The sequence below is a fragment of the Phyllobates terribilis genome, unplaced genomic scaffold, assembly GCF_046119375.1.
Source record: "Phyllobates terribilis strain yellow unplaced genomic scaffold, ASM4611937v1 Scaffold_5__5_contigs__length_657084704, whole genome shotgun sequence".
Taxonomy (NCBI): Eukaryota; Metazoa; Chordata; class Amphibia; order Anura; family Dendrobatidae; genus Phyllobates; species Phyllobates terribilis.
The window spans coordinates 201,990,317-202,003,815 of NW_027362765.1; the positions used below are offsets into that span (position 1 = coordinate 201,990,317).

Here is a 13,499-nt window from a genome sequence, read left to right on the forward strand (position 1 = left end):
ATGAAATGGCAGACTATGTATAGTTAAAGCTTGTAGTCGCTGAGGCACGTAATGCAGAAAAGTCACCAACGCTCTACTGACTCAATGCAGTTATTAACATAAGGAGGGACTCTTCAGTTAAGATCAGCCCAAAAGCTGCACCTGGAGCTCCATGGCATAGGTTTCCATGTCTCTCCATCTGCATCTAAACCTTACATCACCAAGTACAATGGCAAGTGTCGGATAGAGTTATGTAAAGCATGCCAATACTGTACTCTGGTCACTCCACAGAACGTTTCCACTTTTCCAATCATGCTTCTCTATCTGAAAATATGATGGATAACTCTGGCTTTGGTGAATGCCAGGATAATGGATATGCAGAAGTAGTGCTGTTGCTTCCAAAGCATCTAGCAACTGTTACAAATAACACAAGCACAGGAGACAGGAAGTGTTGTGCTTCAGAAGCATCCAGCAACTAAAGGGGTTAACAGTCACAGGAGACAGGGAGTGCTTTAGCAGAGCCCCAGGGGGATTGTGGGGAACTTGTTATTGTAGTCTGGCTGAAGCCGAAGAGAAAGGTGGTGTGTTATCTGGATCTAACAGAAGGCAACTGAACAGGATTCAGATCAGGAGAGAAACTAAACACAGGTCAGATACTCCCTGAACTAACAGTGCAGAGTATTATTGGGCAGGAAGATAAGGACTGGAAGGAATTGTGTCACAGGGATCATCTCTCTCATCAAACCCTCCCCCCATCTCCATGCAGGATAAATAATGCGAAGGAATTGTGAAGGAAAAGCCTGTGGTTATATATACATAGAAGTGTGCTGCTAAGAGATCTAATCTATGCTGAATTATGCTACTGAAGAGACTGTAATACTGTGCCTTGTGAAGAGACTACTGTATTGTTACTGGAGCCGGTTGCTCAAGAAACTCAGACTGTACTGTAATGAAGATTGTTGCTGTAATATCCCTGAATTGCACTGGCCGTGCTTCAGATTAAATTCCACTGTTAAACTGTTGAAAAAGACTCTTGTCAGATGTGTCAGGTCAGCAATTGAATCTATCGTGTGCCAGAAAGAAGCTGCAGCCTATGGTCGCCCTAAGTAACAGTTCCCTCAGGATTCCAAAGAATTCATGAAACCTGTCTCGCCCTATCTGAACCTAGCGGCGTGCGTGTAACAATAATATTACCGGCCAGACTGCATTATGCCTACTGGAAAGTTTGGAAAAAGATTGATAATGCTATGGGGTTGATTAAGGAATTGATCTAGGACCCTTAGTTTTTAATTCTGCATACAAAGACATATTGGACAATTTTATGCTTCCAAGTTTGTGTGAAACAGTTTGGAGAAGGCTCTTTTTGGTGTCAGGGTGACTTCATACTAATTCTAAATCTATAAATGACAATTAATGTGGCGTCTAACACCTTTTTAGATTTTATGGTGTGTCAAACCTCTTGTAGGTATAATATGTAGATGTCCCAATATTTTTGCCAATATAGTATATGTTACTGCCTATAAATCAACTTTTGTTTAGTTTCCTCCATTTTCTGACAAATTTGCCAAAGGAATATTAGCAATAAGAAGGTTATAGGCTGCGAGATTAGGTTACATTATGCTTATTAATAGTCCGTAACCATGGAAATACATCAGTCTGCCTATGCGCTTTAAACGAAAAAAAAAAAGAAAAAGGTAGGAAAACTCTAGACAAGACTACTGCTTGCTTTTTAGTTTTAGATGCACTGGAACAGTATAGAAGAAAATTTGCAAAGGTGGATCTAGCATTTGTGCGGTGGGAGCTGCTTTCTTTAATTTATGCCTTAACCTGCTTCTGTCAGAAAGGCAAGTGTTCAGTTACGCAAGGCAACCACCGAGTTCACTGTGGCTGTGCATTATGCGTTTGCTAATGAGCTGCAGCTGAAACTTGCTCTCCGCTTAGCTTTATCTTCACACTACCATATCTTGTGATGCGGCAGAAGTCATTTCCACATTTCTTCTTCATGTGAGTAACCTAGAAGTTCTTTGGGACTGGTATAATTGGTAAAGGCACTAGATTGCCCTGGCATCTCCTGTATGTATTCTGTAGGCACAATGACCTTTGTTTTGTATTCTGGATTTTGAAATGTTGGGACGTTACAAGGTTATTTCTTGTTTCTTTAGAGGCCTTATCTGCAAGGCTGCAAACTCATTTTGCTTTTATGACTGATACAACTTGGTGAAAAGCTGTCATGGTGGTTGAGACGGATTTAATCCATGAAAATGTAATTTATTTTATTTTGTATGCTACAGACGGCTCCTGAATAGTTTTGTGGATTGAGACGAAGACTGCATAATTTAGCTTTCTATCAGTTCACACCAGCGTCCTAGCATCTGTTTAAAAGAATATATATATTTTTTTTTTAGCAGCCCACATTGACTTTACTGGGACCCATTGAGAATCTGGTATCCTTAGACCGCACGAACAATGTTGTAGTCTGTGACGAAAGCTTGATAAAATATTGTAGATAAAAGAAATTCATTAAGTGCCTCTGGCAAGGGTCTGACCAGGGTGTCACTTTTGACGGCAAGAACAGTGCAGCTCTATTCTTACTGTCAAAATGCTGGAAACCCCAACTGAATCCTGCAGACCCAATAAAATTCAGGAAGCTTGATTTTGATCCCTGGAAAATAATCTGTCATACAGTCATGGCTTACAATTTAAGCTGGAGTGATGACACTAGTGTAGACATGTCCCTTAAATTTTGGCTATAGGGGAAGCCGAGATTAATAAGTCAAGCGCAACCAAGGAAAAGTGGCATACTATCTTCTTGCGGAATGAAAACTTTGATAACTTTTAATAATGTACAATAAAAACAATGCAATTCAGTGCAGGTTCTAAACAGAGCTATGGCGGGATGTGGGCGTAGGGTCTCAGCTCGTCTAATTCCTGACGAACCTGGCGTACCTTACACCAGAAATCTTACTCGAGTCCCTAGAGATGTTAACAATCAGGCGATGTTCTAGCAGACTCTTCTGTTTTGGCAAAGCCTGGAGGGCGTTTTTTGCCACTTAAGAATGTTTGTGATGAGCAGAGACTTTCCTGGCCATATCCATCTATTTCGTAATGGGGTATATTTCTGAAGAAAATGTTGCACAATTAAATTCAGAATGTGCGCCATGCAGCGTGAGCTACTTTGCCAAACCGTAAAACAGCTAGTGCCCGTCCATGTAATGTTGCCTCATGTGCTCCTTGAATTGCAGTGTGGATCCTTAGTCAAAACACAATAATATCAGCAAGAATTCTTAAGGATCCCGCATTGTAAGTGGTTAGGTCTAAGGCAAGAGCAGGCGGTCATGTGACCTTAAGTATGTGATTTGCATACTTCCAGCCATATTCCAACTAGACTTGCATGGCCTCGCTTAGTTCACTTGAATTGAGTGAGGCCGAGCACGTCTAGTCGGCACATGGCCACGTGTATACAAAGTGCATACTTGTGGTCAAGAGACCGCCCGATCTCACCGGCAACACCAGAAAATCCTGACTGCGTGAGGTGTGCATGCTGGGTGGATTCAGCAGTCACTTAAAATGACTGGAGACTTTCACCAGAAGTCCCCTTTAAAAGAAACTTGTCAGCTGAGGCATTTCTGGAAAAAAATCATAAAAAATAAGCAAAGAAGCTGGCTACATGGAGACCAGTCACTGGGAGGGTTCGTGCCGACTTTTCTCCTACTTGTCTTGCAGTGGCATGTAAAAGTTTGGGCACTCCTGGCCAAAATTACTGTTATTGTGAACAATTAAGCAAGTTGAAGATGAAATGATCTCTAAAAGGCCTAAAGTTAAAGATGACAAATTTCCTTTGTATTTTATGCATCAAAAAAATATATATTGTAATTTTTTTATATATATACAGCATAGACCAAAAGTTTGGACACACCTTCTCATTTAAAGATTTTTCTATATTTTCATGTCTATGAAAATTGTACATTCACACTGAAGGCATCAAAACTATGAATTAACACACGTGGAATTATATACTTAACAAAACAGTGTGAAACAACTGAAAATATGTCTTATATTCTAGGTTCTTCAAAGTAGCCACCTTTTGCTTTGATGTCTGCTTTGCACACTCTTGGCATTCTCTTGATGAGCTTCAAGAGGTAGTCACCGGAAATGGTCTTCCAACAATCTTGATGGAGTTCCCAGAGATGCTTAGCACTTGTTGGCCCATTTGCCTTCACTCTGCGGTCCAGCTCACCCAAAACCATCTCGATTGAGTTCAGGTCTGGTGACTGTAGAGGCCAGGTCATCTGGCGTAGCACCCCATCACTCCCCCTCTTGGTCAAATAGCCCTTACACAGCCTGGAGGGGTGTTTGGGGTCATTGTCCTGTTGAAAAATAAATGATGGTCCAACTAAACGCAAACCGGATGGAATAGCATGCCGCTGCAAGATGCTGTGGTAGCCATGCTGGTTCAGTATGCCTTCAATTTTGAATAAATCCCCAACAGTGTCACCAGCAAAGCACCATCACACCTCCTCCATGCTTCACGGTGGGAACCAGGCATGTAGAGTCCATCCGTTCACCTTTTCTGCGTCGCACAAAGACACGGTGGTTGGAACCAAAGATCTCAAATTTGGACTCATCAGTCCAAAGCACAGATTTCCACTGGTCTAATGTCCATTCCTTGTGTTCTTTAGCCCAAACAAGTCTCTTCTGCTTGTTGCCTGTCCTTAGCAGTGGTTTCCTAGCAGCTATTTTACCATGAAGGCCTGCTGCACAAAGTCTCCGCTTAACAGTTGTTGTAGAGATGTGTCTGCTGCTAGAACTCTGTGTGGCATTGACCTGGTCTCTAATCTGAGCTGCTGTTAACCTGCGATTTCTGAGGCTGGTGACTCGGATAAACTTATCTTCAGACGCAGTGGTGAACCTTGGTCTTCCTTTCCTGGGGCGGTCCTCATGTGAGCCAGTTTCTTTGTAGCGCTTGATGGTTTTTGCAACTGCACTTATGGATACTTTCAAAGTTTGCCCAATTTTTCGGACTGAGTGACATTCATTTCTTAAAGTAATGATGGCCACTTGTTTTTCTTTACTTAGCTGCTTTTTTTTCTTGCCATAATACAAATTGTAACAGTCTATTCAGTAGGACTTTCAGCTGTGTATCCACCTGACTTCTGCACAACACAACTGATGGTTCCAACCCCATTTATAAGGCAAGAAATCCCACTTATTAAACCTGACAGGGCACACCTGTGAAGTGAAAACCATTTCCGGTGACTACCTCTTGAAGCTCATCAAGAGAATGCCAAGAGGGTGCAAAGCAGTCATCAAAGCAAAAGGTGGCTTCTTTGAAGAACCTAGAATATAAGACATATTTTCAGTTGTTTCACACTTTTTTGTTAAGCATATAATTCCACATGTGTTAATTCATAGTTTTGATGCCTTCAGTGTGAATGTACAATTTTCATAGTCATGAAAATACAGAAAAATATTTAAATGAGAAGGTGTGTCCAAACTTTTGGTCTGTACTGTATAAATATATATATAAAGGGAAAATAAATCAAAAAATAAAGGGAACACTCAAATAACACATCCTAGATCGGAATGAATGAAATATTCTCATTGAATACTTTGTTCTGTACAAAGCTGAATGTGCTGACAACAAAATCACACAAAAATCATCAATGGAAATCAAATTTCTTAACCAATGGAGGCCTGGATTTGGAGTCACCCTCAAAATTAAAGTGGAAAAACATACTACAGGCTGATCCAACTTTGACCTCCATACAACGTCTGGGCATGCTCCTGATGAGGTTGCGGATGGTCTCCTGTGGGATCTCCTCCCAGACCTGGACTAAAGCATCCGCCAACTCCTGGACAGTCTTTGGTGCAACGTGACATTGGTGGATGGAGCGAGACATGATGTCCCAGATGTGCTCAGTCGGATTCAGGTCTGGGGAACGGGCGGGCCAGTCCATAGCTTCAATGCCTTCATCTTGCAGGAACTGCTGACACACTCCAGCCACATGAGGTCTGGTATTGTCCTGCATTAGGAGGAACCCAGGGCCGACCGCACCAACATATGGTCTCACAAGGGGTCTGAGGATCTCATCTCGGTACCTAATGGCAGTCAGGCTACCTCTGTCGAGCACATGGAGGACTGTGCGGCCCTCCAAAGAAATGCCACACAATTACTGACCCACTGCCAAACCGGTCATGCTGAAGGATGTTGCAGGCAGCAGATGACTCTGTCACGTCTGTCACATGTGCTCAGTGTGAACCTGCTTTCATCTGTGAAGAGCACAGGGCGCCAGTGGCGACTTTGCTAATCCTGGTGTTCTGTGGCAAATGCAAAGCGTCCTGCACGGGGTTAGACTGTGAGCACAACCTCCATCTGTGGACGTCGGGCCCTCATACCACCCTCATGGAGTCCGTTTCTAACCGTTTGTGCAGACACATGCACATTTGTGGCCTGCTGGAGGTCATTTTGCAGGGCTCTGGCAGTGCTCCTCCTGTTCCTCCTTGCACAAAAGCGGAAGTAGCGGTCCTGCTGCCGGGTTGTTGCCCTCCTACGGCCCCCTCCACGTCTCCTGGTGTACTGGCCTGTCTTCTGGTAGCGCCTCCAGCCTCTGGACACTACGCTGATAGACAAAGCAAACCTTCTTGCCACAGCTCACATTGATGTGCCATCCTGGATGAGCTGCACTACCTGAGCAACTTCTGTGGGTTGTAGAATCCGTCTCATGCTACCACGAGTGTGAAAGCACAACCAACATTCAAAAGTGACCAAAACATCAGCCAGAAAGCATTGGTACTGAGATGTGGTCTGTGGTCCCCACCTGCAGAACCACTCCTTTATTCAGTGTGTGTTGATAATTGCCAATAATTTCCGTCTATTGTCTATTCCATTTGCACAACAGCATGTGAAATTGATTGTCAATCAGTGTTGCTTCCTAAGTGGACAGTTTGATTTCACAGAAGTTTGATTTACTTGGAGTTATATTCTGTTGTTTAAGTGTTCTCTTTATTTTTTTTTTTGAGTGGTGTATATACTTTTATCTTTTACATTTTAAAAATTACAAAAAGGAAATTCAGCAGATGCAAAAGTTTGGGCACCCTGCATGGTTACTACCTAGTAGTCTGAAAGTCCAAGCAAAATTTCAGTGAGAGCTGCTCGTAGGATTGCTAGACAGGCAAATCAGAATCCCCGCTTGATGGCAAAAGACCTTCAGAAAGATTTAGCAGACTCTGGAGTTGTGGTACATTGTTCTACTGTTCAGAAACAATTGCACAAATATGGCCTTCATGGAAGAGTCATCAGAAGAAAACCTCTCCTGCTTCCTCACCATAAAATTCTGCATCAGAAGTATGAAAAAGAACATCTAAACAAGCCTGATACATTCTGGAAACAAGTCCTGTGGACCGATGACTTTAAAATAGAACTCCTTGGCCACAATGATCAAAAGGTATGTGTGGAGAAAAAAAGGCACAGAATTTCAGGAAAAGAACATCTCACCAACCATTAACCATCGGGGTGGATCAATCATGCTTTGGGATTGTGTTGCAGCCAATGGCATGGGGAACGTTTCACAGGTAGAGGAAAGAGTGGATTCACTGAAATTTCAACTAATTCTTGATGCAAACATAACACCATCTGTAAAAAAGCTGAAGAGAATGGCTTCTACAAATGGATAATGATCCTAAACACACGTCAAAATCCATAATGGACTACCTCCAAAAGGTGCAAGCTGAACGTTTTACAGTGGCCCTCACAGTCCCCTGATCTGAACATCATTGAAACTCTGTGGATAGACCTCAAAATAGTGCATGCAAGATGACCCAGGAATATCCCAGAACTGGAAGAATTTTCCAAGGAAGAATGAATGAAAGAAACCCTCCAACTAGAAGTGAAAGACCCTTGTTGGATACAAAAAGAGTTTACAAGCTGTCATACTTTTCAAAAGGGGGTGCTACTAGGTACTACTCATGCATCGGCCCACTTTCCTTTTTGTAATTTTTAAAATATAAAAATGACAATATATATTTTGTTGTTGCCTAAAATACAAAGGAATTGTACATCTTTAACTTTAGCCCTTTTAGAGATCATTTCATCTCCAACTTGCTTAATTGTTCACAATAACAGTAATTTTGACCAGGGGTGCCAAAACTTTTACATGCCACTGTGGAACCTTGATACACAGATTAAAAAAGCTTACCAAGTAAGCTAACAGGGAGGCACATTCGCTTTTTCAATTTCGGGGCATTGCTATTCAGTAGTCAGCAATTTCAAAGCTATGATGCATTTAATATAGACTTTGAGGCAACAGAGTGGTCCTATATAGCACTGAGGTGATGCAGATCTGAAAAGCAATCACAAAATAAGAGCAGGGATTCTAGTGATGTTTGTTTTTCAGTGCGTATTAGTAGCCATTAGCCATGAGTTAGGGGTGGACATATCATTGGTGCAACCTGTGCAGCCGCACAGGGGCTCAAGAGGTAAGGGGGCCCATGTCCACTTCCAAAGTGGCGATCAGCTTCTGCCAGACGCATTATTGGACTGCAAAGGGCCCATATACTGTTCTTTCATAGTTTGCCTTTTGTCTGTGTCTACCCCTGCCAAGAGTCCACAGTTGACCCAGTACCACAATTCTTGAGAAGTGTTACTCTACACTAGGGCAGACAAACATAACATTAGTAGGAAAGTAGCATCAGTAAAGCAAATGATTCTCAAAACAACTACAGAACTGGCACACTGTAGAATAGACTAAAGTACATTGTGCATAAACAATTAACAAGCACATAAATTATAAAGGGTGTCTAAAAGCAATGTACATTTCTAACTGAGCTTTAACGAAGCTGCTGTACATTAATTAGATAAAACAATGTGATCTATCAAGGTCAATAATATAGATATCATACAGTTATATGAAAAAGTTTGGGCACCCCTATTAATCTTAAGCTTAATGTTTTATAAAAATTGGTGTTTTTGCAACAGCTATTTCAGTTTGATATATGTAATAACTGTTGGACACAGTAATGTTTCTGCCTTGAAATGAGGTTTATTGTACTAACAGAAAATGTGCAATCTGCATTCAAACAAAATTTGACAGGTGCATAAGTATGGGCACCCTTATCATTTTCTTGTTTCAAATACTCCTACCTACTTTTTACTGACTTACTAAAGCACTTTTTTTGGTTTTGTAACCTCATTGAGCTTTGAACTTCATAGCCAGGTGTATGCAATCATGAGAAAAGCTACTTAAAGTGGCCACTTGCAAGTTGTTCTCCTGTTTGAATCTCCTCTGAAGAGTGGCATCATGGTCTCCTAAAAACAACTGTCAAATGATCTGAAAACAAAGATTATTCAACATAGTTGTTCAGGGGAAGGATACAAAAAGCTGTCTCAGAGATTTAACCTGTCAGTCTCCACTGTGAGGAACATAGTAAGGAAATGGAAGAACACAGGGACAGTTCTTGTTAAGGCCAGAAGTGGCAGGCCAAGAAAAACATCAGAAAGGCAGAGAAGAAGAATGGTGCGATCAGTCAAGGACAATCCTCAGACCACCTCCAGAGAGCTGCAGCATCAACTTGCTGCAGATGGTGTCACTGTGCATTGGTCAACTATACAATGCACTTTGCACAAGGAGAAGCTGTATGGGAGAGTGATGCGAAAGAAGCCGTTTCTGCAAGCACGCCACAAACAGAGTCGGCTGAGGTATGCAAAAGCACATTTGGAGAAGCCAATTTCTTTTTGGAAGAAGGTCCTGTGGACTGATGAAACCAAGATTGAGTTGTTTGGTCATACAAAAAGGTGTTATGCATGGCGGCAAAAAAACACAGCATTCCAAGAAAAACACTTGCAACCCACAGTAAAATTTGGTGGAGGTTCCATCATGCTTTGGGGCTGTGTGGCCAATGCCGGCACCGGGAATCTTGTTAAAGTTGAGGGACGCATGGATTCCACTCAGTATCAGCAGATTCTTGACAATAATGTTCAAGAATCAGTGATAAAGTTGAAGTTACGCAGGGGATGGATCTTTCAGCAAGACAATGATCCAAAACACCGCTCCAAATCTACTCAGGCATTCATGCAGAGGAACAATTGCAATGTTCTGGAATGGCCATCCCAATCCCCAGACCTGAATATCATTGAACATCTGTGGGATCATTTGAAGAGGGCTGTCCATGCTCGGCAACCATCAAACTTAACTGAACTGGAATTGTTTTGTAAAGAGGAATGGTCAAAAATACCTTCATCCAGGATCCAGGAACTCATTAAAAGCTACAGGAAGCAACTAGAGGCTGTTATTTTTGCAAAAGGAGGATCTACTAAATATTAATGTCACTTTTCTGGTGAGGTGCCCATACTTATGCACCTGTCAAATTTTGTTTAAATGCAGATTGCACATTTTCTGTTAGTACAATAAACCTCATTTCAAGGCAGAAACATTACTGTGTCCAACAGTTATTACATATATCAAACTGAAATAGCTGTTGCAAAAACACCAATTTTTATAAAACATTAAGCTTAAGATTAATAGGGGTGCCCAAACTTTTTCATATAACTGTATTTACTTAATGATCCTGAAGAAGAATCAAATGTCATATAGAACAGCATCATGTTTATTGTCTAATTGTATTATATATTCATAAGACCTGCTTAAAAATTTGGAGGTGCTAGTTATTTAAAGAGGTTGTCCAATACTATACATAATGCCCCCGTCGATTTAAAGAGTGGAAAGAAGTGTTTTTGTAATTATTTGTGTTGTGATTGTTGCCTGTGAGCGACGCTATCGCTGACCACTCACCAGCTGGCTCTGGCATCCGCTGATGTCACGTCAAGTTTCGGCTGCAGTCGGGCGTGACCCAGTGATGCTCTCCCCCCTGATTTGATGCGCTGTGGGCGGGGTTTCACTGCAGGTCACAGCCCAGCATCCACCGCGCGCTTTCTCAATGAATGCAGAGGAGAGGAAAGTGCGCGGTGGATGCTGGGCTGTGACGTGCAGTGAAACCCTGCCCACAGCGCATCACTTGGGGGTGGGGGAGGGGGAGAGCGCATCACTGGGTCATGCCCGGCTGCAGCCGGAACTTGACGTGACATCAGCAGATGTCAGCTGAGGCTGCAGCCGGGGTCACATTATGCCTAGTGAGCGGTCAGCAATAGGCAAGAATGACAACACAAGGTAATTACAAAAACACTTCTTTCCACTCTTTAAAATCGATGGGGGCATTATGTATAGTAGTGGACAACCTCTTTAAAAGTCTAAGAAGACCTCTGCTAGCAGCCCGAGACAGCTCAGTTATGACCAGCGATGCCATGTGTCAATCTTTAGAAGCACATCACCTTCCCTTGTAAGGTAGGGAGCTGGAAGACAGAAGAGTGGTGTGCTCCTGAAGATAAGAAGTTGAGACAACCCCTTTAACCAGTGTGTTTAGGTAATGATGACCTAAAAATACTTCTGGTATTAAGGGGTTTAGGAACTGCAAAAAAATTGGAGTATGTTTATACAATTCTATAACAAACGAGGGTGAAATTTGGGTAATGGAAAGGAAAAAAAATTGCCAGGTCAAAATGAAGTTTATGGGCAGACATGCCTTTTAGTGCGGCTGTACAGGGACCCAGTAGCAAAGGGGTCCCTCTCGCCTTTTAAGCAGCCTTCTGCCATCTATTAGACTGCAGGTAAGTTCCTCAGCTAATGAGATTTATAATTAATAATTATTTGTCAATTGTTAGAGAGATATAAGGGGGCATTACGTGAAGAGAAGCTGGATACCAAGGGCCCATACACTGTCTTGCACAGGGGGCCCAGCTGTCTGTGTCCATCTCTGGAGAAAATGCAGGAGTATACATCTGTGAACACAGCAGTTTTACCCGAAGCATAATGCAGAGTTATGCTTCCTCTATTTAGCTGCCAGCCTCTAAATCCTCCTTATCTGGCTCAAGACTTCCCATTACGACACAAGTTGAGATCAGAAACCACTGATCAGGTTTCTGTATTTTCCTTCCTGAGGCTACACATTCCTCAGAAGACAGGACATTCCTTCGGATTATTCTTCATGATAGATCAGCCGTTTTAGTGGTGCGGTCACAGGAGGTTTACACTGTCATCACTGGTGCCACTGGTGCTGGGCACCTCAGGGGAGATCTGTGGGAACCCACAAGGAAGGCTCTGATCCTTGGCACCATGCTTCAGCTGTGTAGGAGAAATCACAGATGTATACGCTACGTCCAGAAAGCAGGTTAGTCCTCATTTGGCCGGATAATTAGGATACAGGAATTCACCACAGATACATATTTGACTTGGATATACACAAGCGGGATATATTAACCTTCTCCCAAGTTATGGCATAATAATGTAATATAGGCCTGCTCTGTCAGTGCTCACAGGGCATCATGTATCTTATTTCTGAATATTTTTTTCTTTTTTTATTCATCTATTGAAATAACATTTTAATTAGCTCATAATTTGTCCCGTGGGACATTTTTGCTGTAAATGTTTTCCCTTTTTTATTTATAACCGAAGGCTATATGTAGGCATTGCTGGTAGGACATTTTTCCCCCGGTGCTACAAAAAAGGGGGTTCCCAAAAGTAACGAATGACAGCAAGAGTTAGTAATAGAACAGATTGGTATGTAGGTTTGTGCGAAAATATTTAGTATAACTTGTATTTTATTAACTGAACTCCCCGCTGATTCTGAGCTGTCCATTTGCGGGAGCGATCCTCACTGACAGCTACTGACTGCTAAACCCAGAATAGACAAAACCCAAGGAAAAAACAAAAATGAGTACGGGATATACCCTACGACAAGTAAATAGTACAGGTAAATAAAATGGGGCACTTTTAATACTAGAGAAAGGCTAGGACCATCCCTATGGGTTCACCTTGTCATGGTGGGGATGGCTTTTATGCTCTTTTGTGCAAAATAGAGTTTAACTAAGTGCCCTATGTTATTTACATATACTGTTACTATTTACCCATTTACATTCTACAGGATATATGCTCATTTTTGTTTTTTTCTTGGGTTTGGTCTGTGAAATGGCTACAGTGTGAATGTGCTCTTGCACTTTACACATATAAGCTAATAGTCCGGCTCATTTCTTTTGGTTTTGCTGTTAGTCCAGAACAGGCAAGGATTTCAAAGAATGAAATAAATAAATGATTTAGTGAATCTCTGCCGACAAACCTACATATCAATCTGATCATCTCTTCCTGCTACATAATATTCTACAACAGTTATCCCCAACCTTTCTTATTTTGTGAGCCACATTCAGCTCTGAAAAAGGGTCATGAGCCATATCCTGAGCACCCCATAATAGTGACATCCAGCTCCTGCCTCCCCAGAGTACTGACACCCAGAGCTACTATTATTGGTATAATGACTGTTAGAACCCTCCTGTTTGTTTTTTCCATCTTGTGTTTTGCGGTCATGTGACCATCTGCCTATATATTCCAGCTCCTCCCTTTTGGCTGTGCTGGACTTCAGTGTTGTTTGACTGTTTTGCTAGCCAGGTGCTTCTGTGCCTATCTCTGTCAGTTTGC

The 13,499-nt window shown here is 42.0% G+C and overlaps 1 protein-coding gene across 4 annotated transcripts in view; it reads left to right on the forward strand.

Moving 5' to 3' along the window:
* LOC141271052 (CMP-N-acetylneuraminate-beta-galactosamide-alpha-2,3-sialyltransferase 2-like) overlaps positions 1 to 13,499 on the forward strand; it is a 113,521-nt gene that overhangs the window by 19,372 nt on the left and 80,650 nt on the right. The window contains exon 1 of one of the 4 annotated variants that reach the window (XM_073681158.1): positions 1,791 to 1,983. The exons of 2 other annotated variants lie outside the window; for them this stretch is intronic. The gene's annotated coding sequence lies outside the window, so the exon portion shown is untranslated. Of the gene's footprint in view, positions 1 to 1,790; positions 1,984 to 11,895; positions 12,199 to 13,499 lie in introns of those variants that run through there. One more of the 4 variants, XM_073681157.1, reaches the window with a different exon arrangement.